Below are 13,888 nucleotides of genomic sequence, written 5' to 3' on the forward strand. Positions count from 1 at the left end.
CCCGCGACAGCGCACCGTCGCCGTTGCTGATTCCGAAATTCGAACCCTCGCCGTCGTCGCTGCCCCACTGCTAGGTCGCGGGTTGAGTCGGGTCAACCCGGCTGGGTTGGGTCCGGGTTGAAATGCCCGACCCGTTTTTGCAAACGGGTCAAGTTCGGCTTGACCCGTTTAAATTCGTGTCGGGTCGGGTTCGACCCGAACCAGATGGGTTGACCCGAATTGACACCCCTAGATAAATGTCTAGTGAAAGGCCGACAATAGATGGAAGTCCAATGTCGGGTAGAAATTTGGCGACGAGCGGAGGCATGGTGTCAGGTAGAAGTTCGACATAAGTTGGAGGATGAGGAGAACTCTATGTTTAGATGGTATTCGGACAGAACTCCGGTGTCACTTGTAGTTTGGGTGAAACTCCTGCGTCACTTGGAGGTCGGGCAGAATTTCAGTGTCACTTGGAGTTCGGGCGGAATTCCGGCGTCACTTAGGTCAGGTGAAATTCCAGCATCGCTTGGAGTTTGGACGGAATTCCGGTGTCACTTGGAAGTCGGGTAGAATTCTGGCGTCCCGTGGAAGTCGAACAGAATTCCAGCGGTGGCAGAGGAGGAGTTTCTTCCCTCATATTCTTCTCTTCTTCTTCTTCTTTTGTTCTTCTCCTTGTTTTTGCTTGGGACTTGGTTTCGGGCCCCCTTTCAAGAGAAATGAGGGGTCCATTTATAGATTTCTGGAGTGACATGACTTGTAAATATGAGGAGGATCGAGGGCAATTGTAAAGTGATTTGGATGAACAACCGATATTGAATCCTTTGATCATGGATAGTTCATCAGACATTTAAAGGTCTTAATGATATCAGAATTCGGCGATCTTTGGCTCTTTGGATTCGTCTCGTCGAGCCGCTTGATTCGACTATAAGCATGTCATTTTTAGAAACCGTTTGGTAACTCAAATTGTGGTTCGAACTTTCCAATAACACTTCAGGTCCTTGATTTGTACTCATTTGTTCTTGGATTGAGTCAAATTTCATGTCGTTAGGTTCAAATTTCCGAGTCGATCAGTTCGATTATAAGTTTACTAAAATCGGAGTTCAGATGATCCCGGATTTAATTTTTGAAGTCTCCAACTTGATTTTTTGCCTCGAGATTCATGCTCAATCAAGATAATTTTTTGATGACATATGAGTTATTAATTTTCTTAGCTTATATGCAAAATCAATTTGATCTAATTTAGGCTTCGTTCATTATAAAAAAAAAAGTTAATAAAAATATAAAAAAATAGAAAAATTTAAACTGCTCCAAACAAATCCTTAAATTAATCTTAAATACATATTATTTTACTTATTGCTTTAATTTCTACTATAAAATTTTAAATTGATTGTTAAATTATTCAAATTAAATTAAAGAAAGTTGCAATAATTAAAATTTAAATAGTGCAAATTTTAAGCTTTAATTAAACACTGTCTCAATAATTAAATTTTAATTAAATAGCATTTACTAAAAGATATACATATAACATAATTAATTTGGCAGTATTAAATAACTTCACTCTAAATCTGTAATAAGTCTAAAATTTAATAAATAATTAAAAAAGCTATCATATCAAGAGAGACATTTAAAAGTTAAAAACTTAAAATACTTTGTTTTGTCAAAGAAATAAAATAAATCTGTAATAAGTCTAAGATAGGCTCATTTTGACTTTTTGAGGATGATTACATGTAGTTTTAAATGGGCTTCTTCTAAGTCTTTTTGTTTTCCCTTGAAAAAATATGGCTTCTAGTAGGATTAAGTTTTTTTTATTTTTTATTTTTGATAATTTTATTATTGCTTTCTAAAAAATTTTAATTTAGAATTTTTTTTATTATAAGTTGCTTTAGAAAATAGTAAGAAAATGGATGAAGCCAAAGATTTTATTTGGGATAATTTTCATATTGTTTTCTAAAGCCATTTTTTAATACCATAATTTTTAACTTAAAATTTTGTTATACTAAAAAGTTTTAATAGCAGTAAGAAAGCTATTCCAAACGAAACCTAAATTTCTAGAATTGGTAGAATCATGTAATGATTTAATTTTGTTGCTTATGCTAAACTTTTCGGTTGGAAGATTGGATGGGATTAAGGCTTCATTTGGGACATATTTAAATCACTATTTTTTTATTTTACTTTTAAGAGATTTTTATTAAAAAAAAAAAGTAAAAAAGTTGTCCCAAATCAAGCCAAGGTGGGGACCAGTAATGTGGCACCGAGCCCAATAATTGGTCAAGACAAAATAAAAATTTTCACCTATGATTTTATTTTTGGGATAAATATAATAAATAAAATTATGCAATTAATGTGATACAACGAATCAGCCCATCTTCGTATGATTAGGGCAATCAATATTTGACACGACACAAAAATTCGACACGGAAATTTCGGGTTAGACCCGATCCGTTTTCAAAATGGGTCAGGTTCGGGTTCGCATATGCTGGTCTCCTTCCCGTGTCGGGTCGGGTCCGGGTTCGAATATTCGATCCGTTTACCTACCCGGGTCGGGTTAGGGTCGACCTGATTGAACCCAAGTCAGTTCTGAATTCGACCCGAACCCGACCCGTGACCCGAAATTTACACCCCTACGTATGATGGCTGGGTGCTTTGACCTCAATAATGAGGCATTGGGTTTATGGCTTATATTTGCTTAAAATTCTGAAAAAACTATGATACAACCTTAAAACGGGACCACGAGGAAAAGAACAAAGCATAAAAATGTGGTGTAAAAAGGGTCGGCGGATTTGACCTGTTTATCCGTTTTGATACCTCTAAAATATCTACGATTATAATAGTTTTTTTTCTCATTTTTAATAGAATAAGTCTTCTTTTTAAATATTTATATAAAAAATTTTTGTGTATCATGATGGATTTAAAAATTACAAGATTTGCTTTAAGATTAGTTTTGCATATGTAAAATTTATAATATATTAATCTCAAAAAAAAAAGAAGTTGATATATATATATATATGTTGCGGGCTAGAATATACGCGGCGATAGAGTTTGTGATTTTACGTCCAAGCGTTGTACGAATATTCAGCACACACAAACAGAAGATAAAAATGGAACAACAGGATTTTTATGTGGAAAACCCGAAAGAGGGAAAAAACCATAGGACTACGCCCAGTTGAAGTAATTCCACTAGTGTTTGTTTGAAGTACAAATGCTGATTCGTCCCACAAGTTAGGACGATCAGATAACAATTAATTTCTTCTAAATTGAAACAAAGTTACAAAGTTCTACAGAATTATGGCGTCTCTCGAATATCCGGCAGAATTCCGGCATATTCAGGCGGCGGAAAAAAATCCGGCGGTGGTCGAGGAGGAGTTTATTCTCCTTCTCTTATTCTCTTCTGCTTTTCTCTGTTGCTTGGGTGCCCTCTTGTGAAGAATGAGCGCTCTATTTATAGTTTTCTGGAGTGGCATAGCTCGTAAATAGGCATGAGATCAAGGGCAAATAGGGAGTGGTTGAATGGACGGCTGATATTGAATCCTTTGATCGTACACCGTTCGTCAGATATTTGAAGGTCTTAGTGATGTCGGAATTCGGCGATATTGGGCTCGTTGGATTTGTCTCGTTGAACCGTTCGATTTGACTATAAACTCGTTAAAATCGGAGACCGTTTGGTAACTCAAGTTGTGGTACGAACTTTCCAACAACGCTTCGGGTGCTCAATTTGGGCTCATATTGAGTTGAATTTGGTGTCGTTGGATTCGTATTTCCGAGACGCTCAGTTTGATTGTAAGCTCGCTGAAATCAGAGTTCACGTGCTCCCGGATTTAATTTTTGAAGTTTCCAACTTGATTTTGTCTTGACATTCGTGCCCGATCAAGATAATTTTTACATGACGTAGCAATATATATATAGTGAAAGCTAAGAGCGTTGTGTGGGGAGAGCCGAGAGCAGACTCAACGGAGTCTGATCCAGAGTCTACTAGCAGGCACAAGAGGGGTTTGGACAGGTAGATACGTAGTTGCGGTGCGACTTAAGACTCACATTGCAGAGCCAAAAAGGCGGATCATCAGGGTGGCAAACAGGTTAGTTCAGTTGATTTTGAGTTTTCGGGTCAACCCGATTTTATAAACAAATCATAATCTCAAATTCAAATCCAACCTGTATGAGAAATGGGTTGACCCTAACCTAAAATTTTTCGGGTCGGGACAAATATATATATAGCTAGCTGTTGTGATGGTGATCGTGCAACTGCTACAAACTCATTGGCGAAGTGGTCCATGACCACATTGTTTAGAAAAGATTAATGATGTGGAAATGTGTTCTGTTGTTATAATAGAAAGGGACTATTACACAACTCTCCTTGGCCTATTGGTTGAGAGCATTGGCTTCCAACTAAGAGGTTCAGGGTTCGAGTCTATGTGTATGCGTTGTGTGTGTGAGTTTGCCTTAAATGGCCTAAATGTCCCAAAAAAAGAAAGGGACTATCGGATCCATCCATTTTTTTTTATATAGCACCATTTTATTAAAAAATGCCTTTAGCTTCACCTTATATTATTTTGAAACTGTGACAATTTAAAAAAATATTTCTAATTTCCAATTGATATAATTTTGATGTTCTTCAAGTAAGCTTAAATCTATGGTGCATCAATTTTGTTGAAATATCAATATGAGGAAAAAAATTTGTGGTCACAATTTTTTATGATCAATGTGAATGCATTAAGATCACTAACAAAATATAGCTACCATAGCCTTCAAAGCTAATAAAAATAGATCAAGAGTGTTAGAAAATTTCCATCTCAGTGTTGTACGGATATCTAGCACACAAACAGGAAAGAAATAACATCATGATTTTTACTTAGAAAATTCTGAAAAGGGAAAAAACCACGGGGCCATGCCCAGTTGAAATAATTCCACTAGTATTTGTTTGAGGTACAAGAGGCTGACTCGTCCTTAAAATTTAGGACGATCAGATTACAATGCTTCACTTCTAGATTGAAATCCAATTATAAACAAATTGTGTATTCGAGCCAAATTCAGAATCGCTTAGAATTCCGATGTCACTTGGAAATCAGGCAGAGTTCTGGCGTCACTTGGGCGTCGGGCAGAATTCTAGTGTTACTTTGGCGTTTGGCAGAATTCTAGCTTTACTTTGGTGTCTGTCAGAATTCTGATGTCACTTGGGCAGAATTTCGGCGTCGCTCAACCATCCATCAGAATTACGGCGTCGGACAGAACTCCGGCGGTTGTCGAGGATGAGTTATTCCCTCCTATCCTTCTGTTCTCTTCTTCTTCTTCTTCTTCCTTGGGTCCCCTCTCATGAGAAATGATGAGTCTATTTATAGATATTATGGAGTGGCATTGCTTGTAAATAGGTGAGAGATTAGGGGTAAATAGGGAGTGGTCGGATGGACGGTCGATATTGAATCCCTTGATCGTTCACCGTTCGTTAGACATTTGAAGGTCCTAATGATGTCGGAATTTGGCGATCATGGGCTGGTTGGATTTTTCTCGTCGAGCCGCTCGATTCTACTATAAAAACGTCATATTTAGAAACTGTTTGGTAACTCAAATTATGGTTTAAACTTTCCAATAGCACTTTGGGTGATTGCTTTGGACTCATTTGGGCTCGGATTGACTCGAATTTGGTGTCGCTGAGTTCGTATTTCTGAGATGCTCAGTTTGACTATAAGTTTACTGAAATCGGAGTTCATGTGATCCTGGATTTGATTTTTGAAGTTTGCATCTCGATTTTGCCTCGAGATTCGCGCCCAATCAAGATAATTTTTTGAAGATACATCAATTATAATATGCAGATGGCACTTCATTTTCTTTTGCAATTTGCTATGTAAGCATTGGGCCAAATTCACAAGTTGGAAAATATGGACCTCTTTTAAATACTTTTTATGTTTATAGTTCAAGCGATATATACTCTATAAATAATAAGAGAGAATCATAGGAAAAAAAAGAAACAATTTGTTTCTATTTCTTAGGCAATCAATTACGCGTCGAGTCATTTCTCGGGCATGGTGGGCAGCAGACCAGCGCAGAATTGTTTTCGGGGCATTTTTGGGTTTCTGGGTCAACCCGAACATTTGCTAACCGGGTTGATCAAAACCTGGATTTTTTCAGATCAGATTCGGGTCGTATCAAAAATTTGACACCCCTACTAAGCTCAAAGCTTTAAATCATATAATATTTATCATCCTCTCTTCTTCTTACAACATTGACCCAAAACTCAAATCGGGTCAGATTTTTGAATCCGAACCCGACACATTTGCTAACCGGGTTGATCAAAACCTGGATTTTTTTCAGATCAGATTCGGGTCGTATCAAAAATTTGACACCCCTACTAAGCTCAAAGCTTTAAATCATATAATATTTATCATCCTCTCGTCTTCTTACAACATTGTATATATAAGCTAGCAAGAACATATATACTAAAAAGCATGTAACAAAGTAGATAGAATTACTCCTAAAGAAAACTTTAGCTAAGATGTTTCACATCAAACACAAGAGATGAGAAAGTGACTAAGCATTAATGATTCATTGGTATATTTAAGAATATCTGATTAGACTCCTTTGACAAGGAATGATTAGCCGAACAGAATTTAGAGAAGAAACTTTGAGGAATTCTATGAGAGACGTTGATATGAAATTTTTTTTGCTCTTGATTTCATATTGTATATGACAGACTCCTAATTAGCTTCACTTTACTAGGAGATATTCCTGTTTAATCAACATCTAATAAAACAATTCAGCGTTCAACATCAGTGGGGCAGAAACTGTTGGCTAAATTTTTATGTAAATAGTTTTCTGATTTCTATAAGCGTGTCTTAATTAAACACTTAAGCTTTAATAGGGACAGCTTTTTTAATACTTTTTAAAACAGTTTTTGATGTAGAACTACATGCATAGACAACTGTATTAACTTTGAAATTACATGCTTTGTGACGGAGCAATAACAATTATTCAACTTCCTACGTATTAAACAATAGATTGAAAATAAATAAGCAATGATTAGGCGTAGGCAATTGATTAGAAGATAAAATTTGGAGCACAAAATAATCAAAGGAAATCTAACGTTGCTTATCGTAGGGGTTTCAAAAGAAATTCCTTGATTAACAATAAGACTAGTAACTACTAAGATCCCTCATACATACTCATCATAACGGCTAAGCGGAGAAGCTTTCATAACTTTTAATGATACAATGATCGAGGAGAAGTTAGAAGGAAAAAGGATTGGAAGAGAGTTCACCTTCGTTAAGTTTCTGATCATGATGTGGAACTCCATCAAGCTCTTGAACTTGTGCTTCGATGTTCTTCAGAATCGGGGTGATGTTCATATGTGGTTTGCTTTGGAACAAACACTCCTTGTCGTCGTTAGGTGAAATATCAAGGGAGGAGGATCTACTTCTTCCTCCTTAGGTGAAATATCAAGCATAAGGGAAGGAGTATAGAGAAGGTGATGAGGCTAAGTGGTCGGCCCAAAGGAGAGGGAAGGGGGATGGAGTAATTCCAGATTTAGAGGTCAAATTAATATTGGGGCAGCAATTGGAGTATGCAATTTAAATCAAGAATCAATTAATATGGATTGAGATTTAATGACAGCATTAATTTGGGAGATTAACTGGAAAAAAATGAATTTGAATATCCAAAATAAAGAGGGAAAGGGAGTGGGGGCACCTTGATGATTGATGTGATTGGGAACCCAAGTTGGAAAGGAAATAATGGTGGAGAGAGAAGGTGGGGCCGGCGGCTAGGCTTAGAGGAAAAGATTTAATGGGAGGATTTATGTGATTCTAAATTTAGAACTTTTAAATAGGAAAGTATATTTAAATCAACTCCTATTTAAAATTCAAATAAAACATGAATTGAGGGCTTTCCTAAAATAATTTTCCTTATTTTATGAAATAACTTTCAAATTCAAATTCATTTGAATATGAATTTAAAAGACTTACAAATTTAAAAAGAGTTTAATTTAGGAATGTTAAGTTTGAAAGTTTGAATTAAAGGGAGGGGAAAAAATGGTTGGCAGCTAGGATAGGTGGTGGGGCCGATGGTTGGGTGGGAGGGAGGGGTCGGCCAAGGGGCTATAAATAGCCAAAATATAATAATAAATCAAATGAATGAAGTGCCTCCTTGGTATCACGTAAGGCTATCCCCTCAAGTGAGGGTAAAAATGAAAAAGATGCATGAATAAATAAAATAAAAATAATAACTAAAAATAAAGTAGTCCAATCATGACCGTAGATCTTCAGCTTCTTCTCTAATAAACTTTTCACGGTCAGATGTCCTCATCAATTTTCACTTAAGCTTTAATAGGGACAAATTTTTTAATACTTTCTAATACAATTTTATTGTACAAAATTAATTAGTTCAAAAAAATTTTGAACTAAAAATGATTTAAAAATAATAAGAAAACTATCTCAAACAAAGCCTTGGAACGACTTTCTTTATGCTTTTTAAAGCAACTTTTAGTATAAAAATTAAAATTTTGGTACTAAAAAGTTGCTTTCAGAAGTAGTAAAAAAGTTATACCGAGTGAAGCAACTTTAAACCATTACTTTTTCTTTGCTTTTAAAAAATATTTATACTAAAAAATAGCTTTATAAAAAATGTTTAGGGCGTCTTTCTTGCTGCTTCATAAAATAACTTTTTAGTATAAAAATTTTAATTTTTATACTAAAAAGTTACTTTAAAAAATAGTAAAAAAGTAGTCCCAAATGCGACCTTAGTATGAATTTTAAACGCAAATCAGCTTAGGTTTTCCATGCAAAGTAATTAATTTTATCATGGATTATGAAAGTGTTAAAAGTGAGAACTCATACCGCTAGAAGAATTTTTTCAACTTTTTTGCCAATTGCACAAATGCCCCTATGCTGAACTTCACTAAAAAAATTTTGATAACTAAAATTTTATATTTACTTATATAACATTCTAATATTTAAATATCTCAAAGATATCATAAAATTAATTTATACAAAATAATAATATTATTATTTAAATATTATGCATTATATAAATAAATAAACAAATAAGTCATCTTGTATATTTAAATACATAGAAACTCTATGATATGTAAGTGAGTCCCTCAAAGTTGTATTTTCCTTCACAATCGCTGCTCATGAGCTGAAAATACAAAAATAACAATAACAAGCCTTTATCCTACTATGTGGGCTCAACTACATGAATTATTTTTCTCCATAATATCCTATTAAGAGACAAATTCTCATTTAAATCTAATTAAAAATATAATTTTTAATACTTTCTAACCAAATCTTTTTCACGATATCTCTATCTAATATAGGGTTGTTGCGTCTTGGAGTATTCGTGGCGGTAGAGAAATATAAAGTTTAGTGTCTTAGCGTTGTACGAAGATCCTACACACAAACATATGAGAGAGAGAGTGTAGCGTTCATAAGATACACTAGAGTTTTTATGTTGAAACCCCTGAAAAGGAGAAAAAATCATATATGGGGCTTGACCCAGTTTGAACGAATCCACTAATATTTGCAGTTAATTACAAATGAGGCCCTTCTTAGGGAGAGTTAAGGCCTTGGCTTGATGTCACAAATGTACATCATATAGAGCGTATTAAATGGTGGGAATTACAATAATCAACATAGACATGTCTGTTTGATCGGCAGGACCATAGTTGATTGGATAGAAGTTGGAAAGACCGTTGTAAGGAGGGATATTGAAAGGACTGTTGACGGGTAGAAATTCGGCGTCAGATAGAAATTCAACGTAAGGTAGAAGCCCGACGAATGTTCGGTGACTGGTAAAAATTTGATGTAGGGTAGAAGTCTGACGACGGGTATAAATTCAACGTCGGGTAGAAGCCCAACTAATGTCTTTTGACATGCAGGAGTTCAATGAAAGTCTAGTGACAGCCAGAAGTTCGATGTCGGGTAGAAGTAAGGCATCAGGTAGAAGACCGATGAAAGTCTAACAATTGGCAGAAGTCTGATGTCGGGTAAAAGTATGGCACCGGGTAGAAGTCCGATGAAAGTCGATCGATGACATTCTGGCGAAGTTAACCTATATAAAAGAGGTTAAAAGGATCCACCAAAGATGTATGATCTATCTAAGCTTGTATGACATAGCCTTTGTTCGATGACGCTAATATTTATGGAAGTGGTCGAGAGAATCCACAAAGGATGTAAGACCTATCGGATGTTATATGTTAGAGCATTTGCTCGACGACGTTAATCTGTATGAAAGAGGTCGAGAGAATCCACCAAGGATATAAGACATATCTGAGGTTATTTGTCATAATCTTTGCTCGATGATGTTAACCTGTATGTAAGAGATCGAGAGAATCCACCAAGGATGTAAGACCTATTCAAGGTTGTATTTCAAAGCCTTGATCAATGACGTTAATCTGTGTGGAAGAGGTTGAGTGAATCCACTAAAGATGTAAGACCTATCCAAGGTTGTATGTCAGAGCCTTTGCTCAATGATGTTAACCTATGTGGAAGAGGTTAAGAGAATCCACTAAAGATATAAGACATATCCGAGATTGTATGTCAAAACCTTTACTTGCTGAAGTTAACGTGTGTGGAAGAGATCAAGAGAATCCACTAAGAATGTAAGACCTATTCGAGGTTGTATGTTAAAGCCTTGCTCGTTGACATTAACTTGTGTGAAAGAGGTCGAGAGAATCCACAAAGGATGTAAGACCTATCCGAGGTTGTATGTCATAATCTTTTCTTGATGGCGTTAACTTGTATGGAAGAGGTCGAAAGAATCCACCAAGGATGTAAGACCTATCCAAGAATGTATGTCAGAGCCTTGCTCAATGATATTAACCTATGTGGAAGAGGTCGAAAGAATTAACCAAGGATGTAAGACCTATCCGATGTTGTATGTCAGAGCCTTGCTCGATGATGTTAACTTATGTAGAAGAGGTTGAGAGAATCCACCAAGGATATAAGACCTATCCGAGATTGCATGTCAAATCCTTTGCTTGATGATGTTAACTTGTGTGGAAGAGGTCGAGAGAATACACAAAGGATGTAAGATCTATCTGAGATTGTATGTCAAAGCATTTGCTCAATAACATTAATCTGTATGAAAGAGGTCGAATTGAATCCCCATGAGATCGATATTGCCTTGATTAGGAGGGGGTGCATGCCGTGTGTATCATGAATCAAATGTGAAGAATGATTTATCTTTAGTTGTTACTTTCTTTTTGAGGTTGAGATTAAGACCCTGCCTAAGTATAGGGACTATATGTGGTTTGAAATTTATCGGAAACATCCTTGCATTTCCTGGGAGTTTCCTGATATATTGTCTTGGTTTTAGAAGTATTAGAGGGATCTTTTTGACCATAGTTGGAGTAAAGGTTTCCCCCCAGTCCGAATTTGATTCCCATGAAATTAATGCATGCAGCAATAACTGATTTCAGGAAGTTGACATGAACGACCTTTTGAGGTTGGAGCAAAAATTGCCCCCCAGTTGGGAACTAGTTCCCATGGACGGCGCCAAACTGTTGCATCCTGGAGTATTCACGGCAGTAGAGAAATAGAAAGTTTAGTGTCTTAGCGTTGTAGGAAGATCCAACACACAAGCAGATAAGAGAGAGGTTGTAGCGTTCATAAGAGACACTAGAGTTTTTACGTGAAAACCCCTGAAAAGGAGGATAAATCATGGGGCCTGGCCTACTTTGAATGAATCCACTAGTATTTGCAGTTAATTACAAATAAGACCCTTCTTAGGGAGAAGGCCTTGGCTTAATGTCACAAATGTACATCATATAGAGCGCATTACATGCTGAGAGTTACAATAATCAACATAGACATGTATGTTTGGTCGACATGACCATAATTGATAGAATAGATGTCGAAAAGATCATAGTAGACAGGAGACCGTGGTCAGAAAATTATTGTTTAACGATGTAGGTCGAAAGGACAGTTGTAGGCTACAGAGGCTGAAAGGGCCATAGTCGGCAGGAGACAGAGGTCCAAAAGACCTTAGTTTGTCGAAGATTGGGGTCAAAAAGATTGTTGTAGTAGGTCGGTACTCTGGTAGAACCCTAGGCATCAGATTGTAGCCCGACAGAAGTCTGGGCCTTAGATGATGGTCTGGTATAAGTTCGGGCCTCAAGTGGTGGTTCGGAAGACGTCCGGGACTCAGGTGGTGGTCCGGAAAAAGTTCGGGCCTCTGTTGGTGGTCTGGCAGAAGTCCGGATCTCAAGTGGTGGTCCGATAGAAGTCCAGGCCTCAGGTGGTGGTCTGACAGAAGTCTGAGCCTCAGGTGGTGGTCTGGCGGAAGTCCAGGCCTCAGGTGGTGGTCTGGCAGAAGTTCGGGCCTCAGGTGGTGGTATGGTGGAAGTCCGAGCCTCAAATGGTGGTCCGATGGAAATCCCGGCCTCAAGTGGTGATCCGACGGAAGTCTGAGCCTCAGATGGAGGTCCGACAGAAGTCAGGCGTTAGGTGGTGGTCTGGTAGAAATTCGGGCCTCAGGCGGTGGTCCAGTGGAAGTCTGGGCCTCAGATGGTGGTCCGACAGAAGTTTGGCATTAGGTGGTGGTGGTCCGACGGAGCTCAGGCCCTCAAGTGGTGGTCCGGTGGAGCAACGACGTCAGGCGGTGGTCCGGGAAACTCAGGGCCTCAAGTGGTGGTTTGGCGGAGCTCAAGGCCTCAAATGGTGGTTCGGCAGAGGTGAGGGCCTCAAGTGGTGGTCCGACAGAGCTCAGGGCCTCAAGTGAGGCTCCAAGCAAACGAGCAAGAGAGAGATCGGAGATCACTCTTGCCTCCTCGCTCCTCCGCCGGACCACCACCTAACAATCAATAAATTCTTTAACAAGAAGTTTTGATTTCAAGCTTAAAATATAGGAAGACGGGAAAAAGTGATAAACTAATTTCTAAGGATTAAGTCAACCCAGTCTACAAATGTAACGAATATATTTCAACTATCAAAGATTTTTTTTTCTCAATATATAAATGCAGATCGAGAAGCATTACATAATTCATTAAGGTTGACACTATAATTATAAATATTGCTCATCTACTTATCGTGATGAAACCAAAAAAAAAAAACTTTACAACAAATAGCCAGTAGAATATCCTTCATAGTTTACATAGCATACCTCACCCAGATCAAAGGGGAAAAACCCCACCATTTGGGATCAAAAGTACCCTCACACAGATAAACCGAAATAACAAACTATTCTCAGAACTGAAAGAACTAAAGCCAAGTCATAAAGATTACCACACATAAAATTAATCAAACGAACTGTCGGAAAATAATTATCAAGCCCAAACAATTATACCCTAAAGCACAGTTATTGAAGCTCATATAGAAAAAGAACTACAATGGCGAAGAAGAATTGCAAACAAAGACACAGTACCAATGAATATAAACCAAAGAATACTACCTACAAAAAAGTAAAGAGGAAAAAAAATGGACCTTTGTTAATGCACTGTCAGAATTTTTATTACATCTTGTGAACGTACGTAGAGCTACGTTTGGCCGGCACTAAAATCTCACGCACAAAACGAGAAATACCGATCAAATACCGAGCAATACCAACAATAACGAGAAAGTATCATTATGTGAAGACAAAATACCGAGTTATACCGAGTTATACCGAGCAATACCAAGTAATACAAAAAAATATCAAGTTTTTTCGGTATTTTTTTGTATTACTCGGTATAACTCGGTATTGTTTGGTATAACTCGGTATTGGTCTTCATAGAGCGGTATTCATCGTTATTACCAAACAATACCTAACAATACCGAGCAAAAACCTAGTAACAATCCTCTGACCGAACGTAGATCTACGTCCGGTCAGAGGACGTATATAATAAAAGTTCCGGTTCCAGGGGCGGATTCAGCCTCTTGATGAGGATGGATAAAATTTTAATTAATTAGATAATAATAATAATAATAATAATAATAATAACATCAAATAA

General features: G+C 37.1%; 1 protein-coding gene across 1 annotated transcript in view; it reads right to left on the reverse strand.

Moving 5' to 3' along the window:
- Positions 1-7,457, reverse strand: part of LOC110093640 (MYB-like transcription factor ETC1) — a gene marked incomplete in the record, with an annotated part of 11,897 nt that extends 4,440 nt beyond the window's left edge. Inside the window, 1 exon segment of the mRNA XM_028700436.1 lies at positions 7,363-7,457.
- Between the last annotated feature and the right edge of the window lie 6,431 nt (positions 7,458-13,888).

This window comes from Dendrobium catenatum, unplaced genomic scaffold (assembly GCF_001605985.2).
Source record: "Dendrobium catenatum unplaced genomic scaffold, ASM160598v2 fragScaff_scaffold_1520, whole genome shotgun sequence".
Lineage (NCBI taxonomy): Eukaryota > Viridiplantae > Streptophyta > Magnoliopsida > Asparagales > Orchidaceae > Dendrobium > Dendrobium catenatum.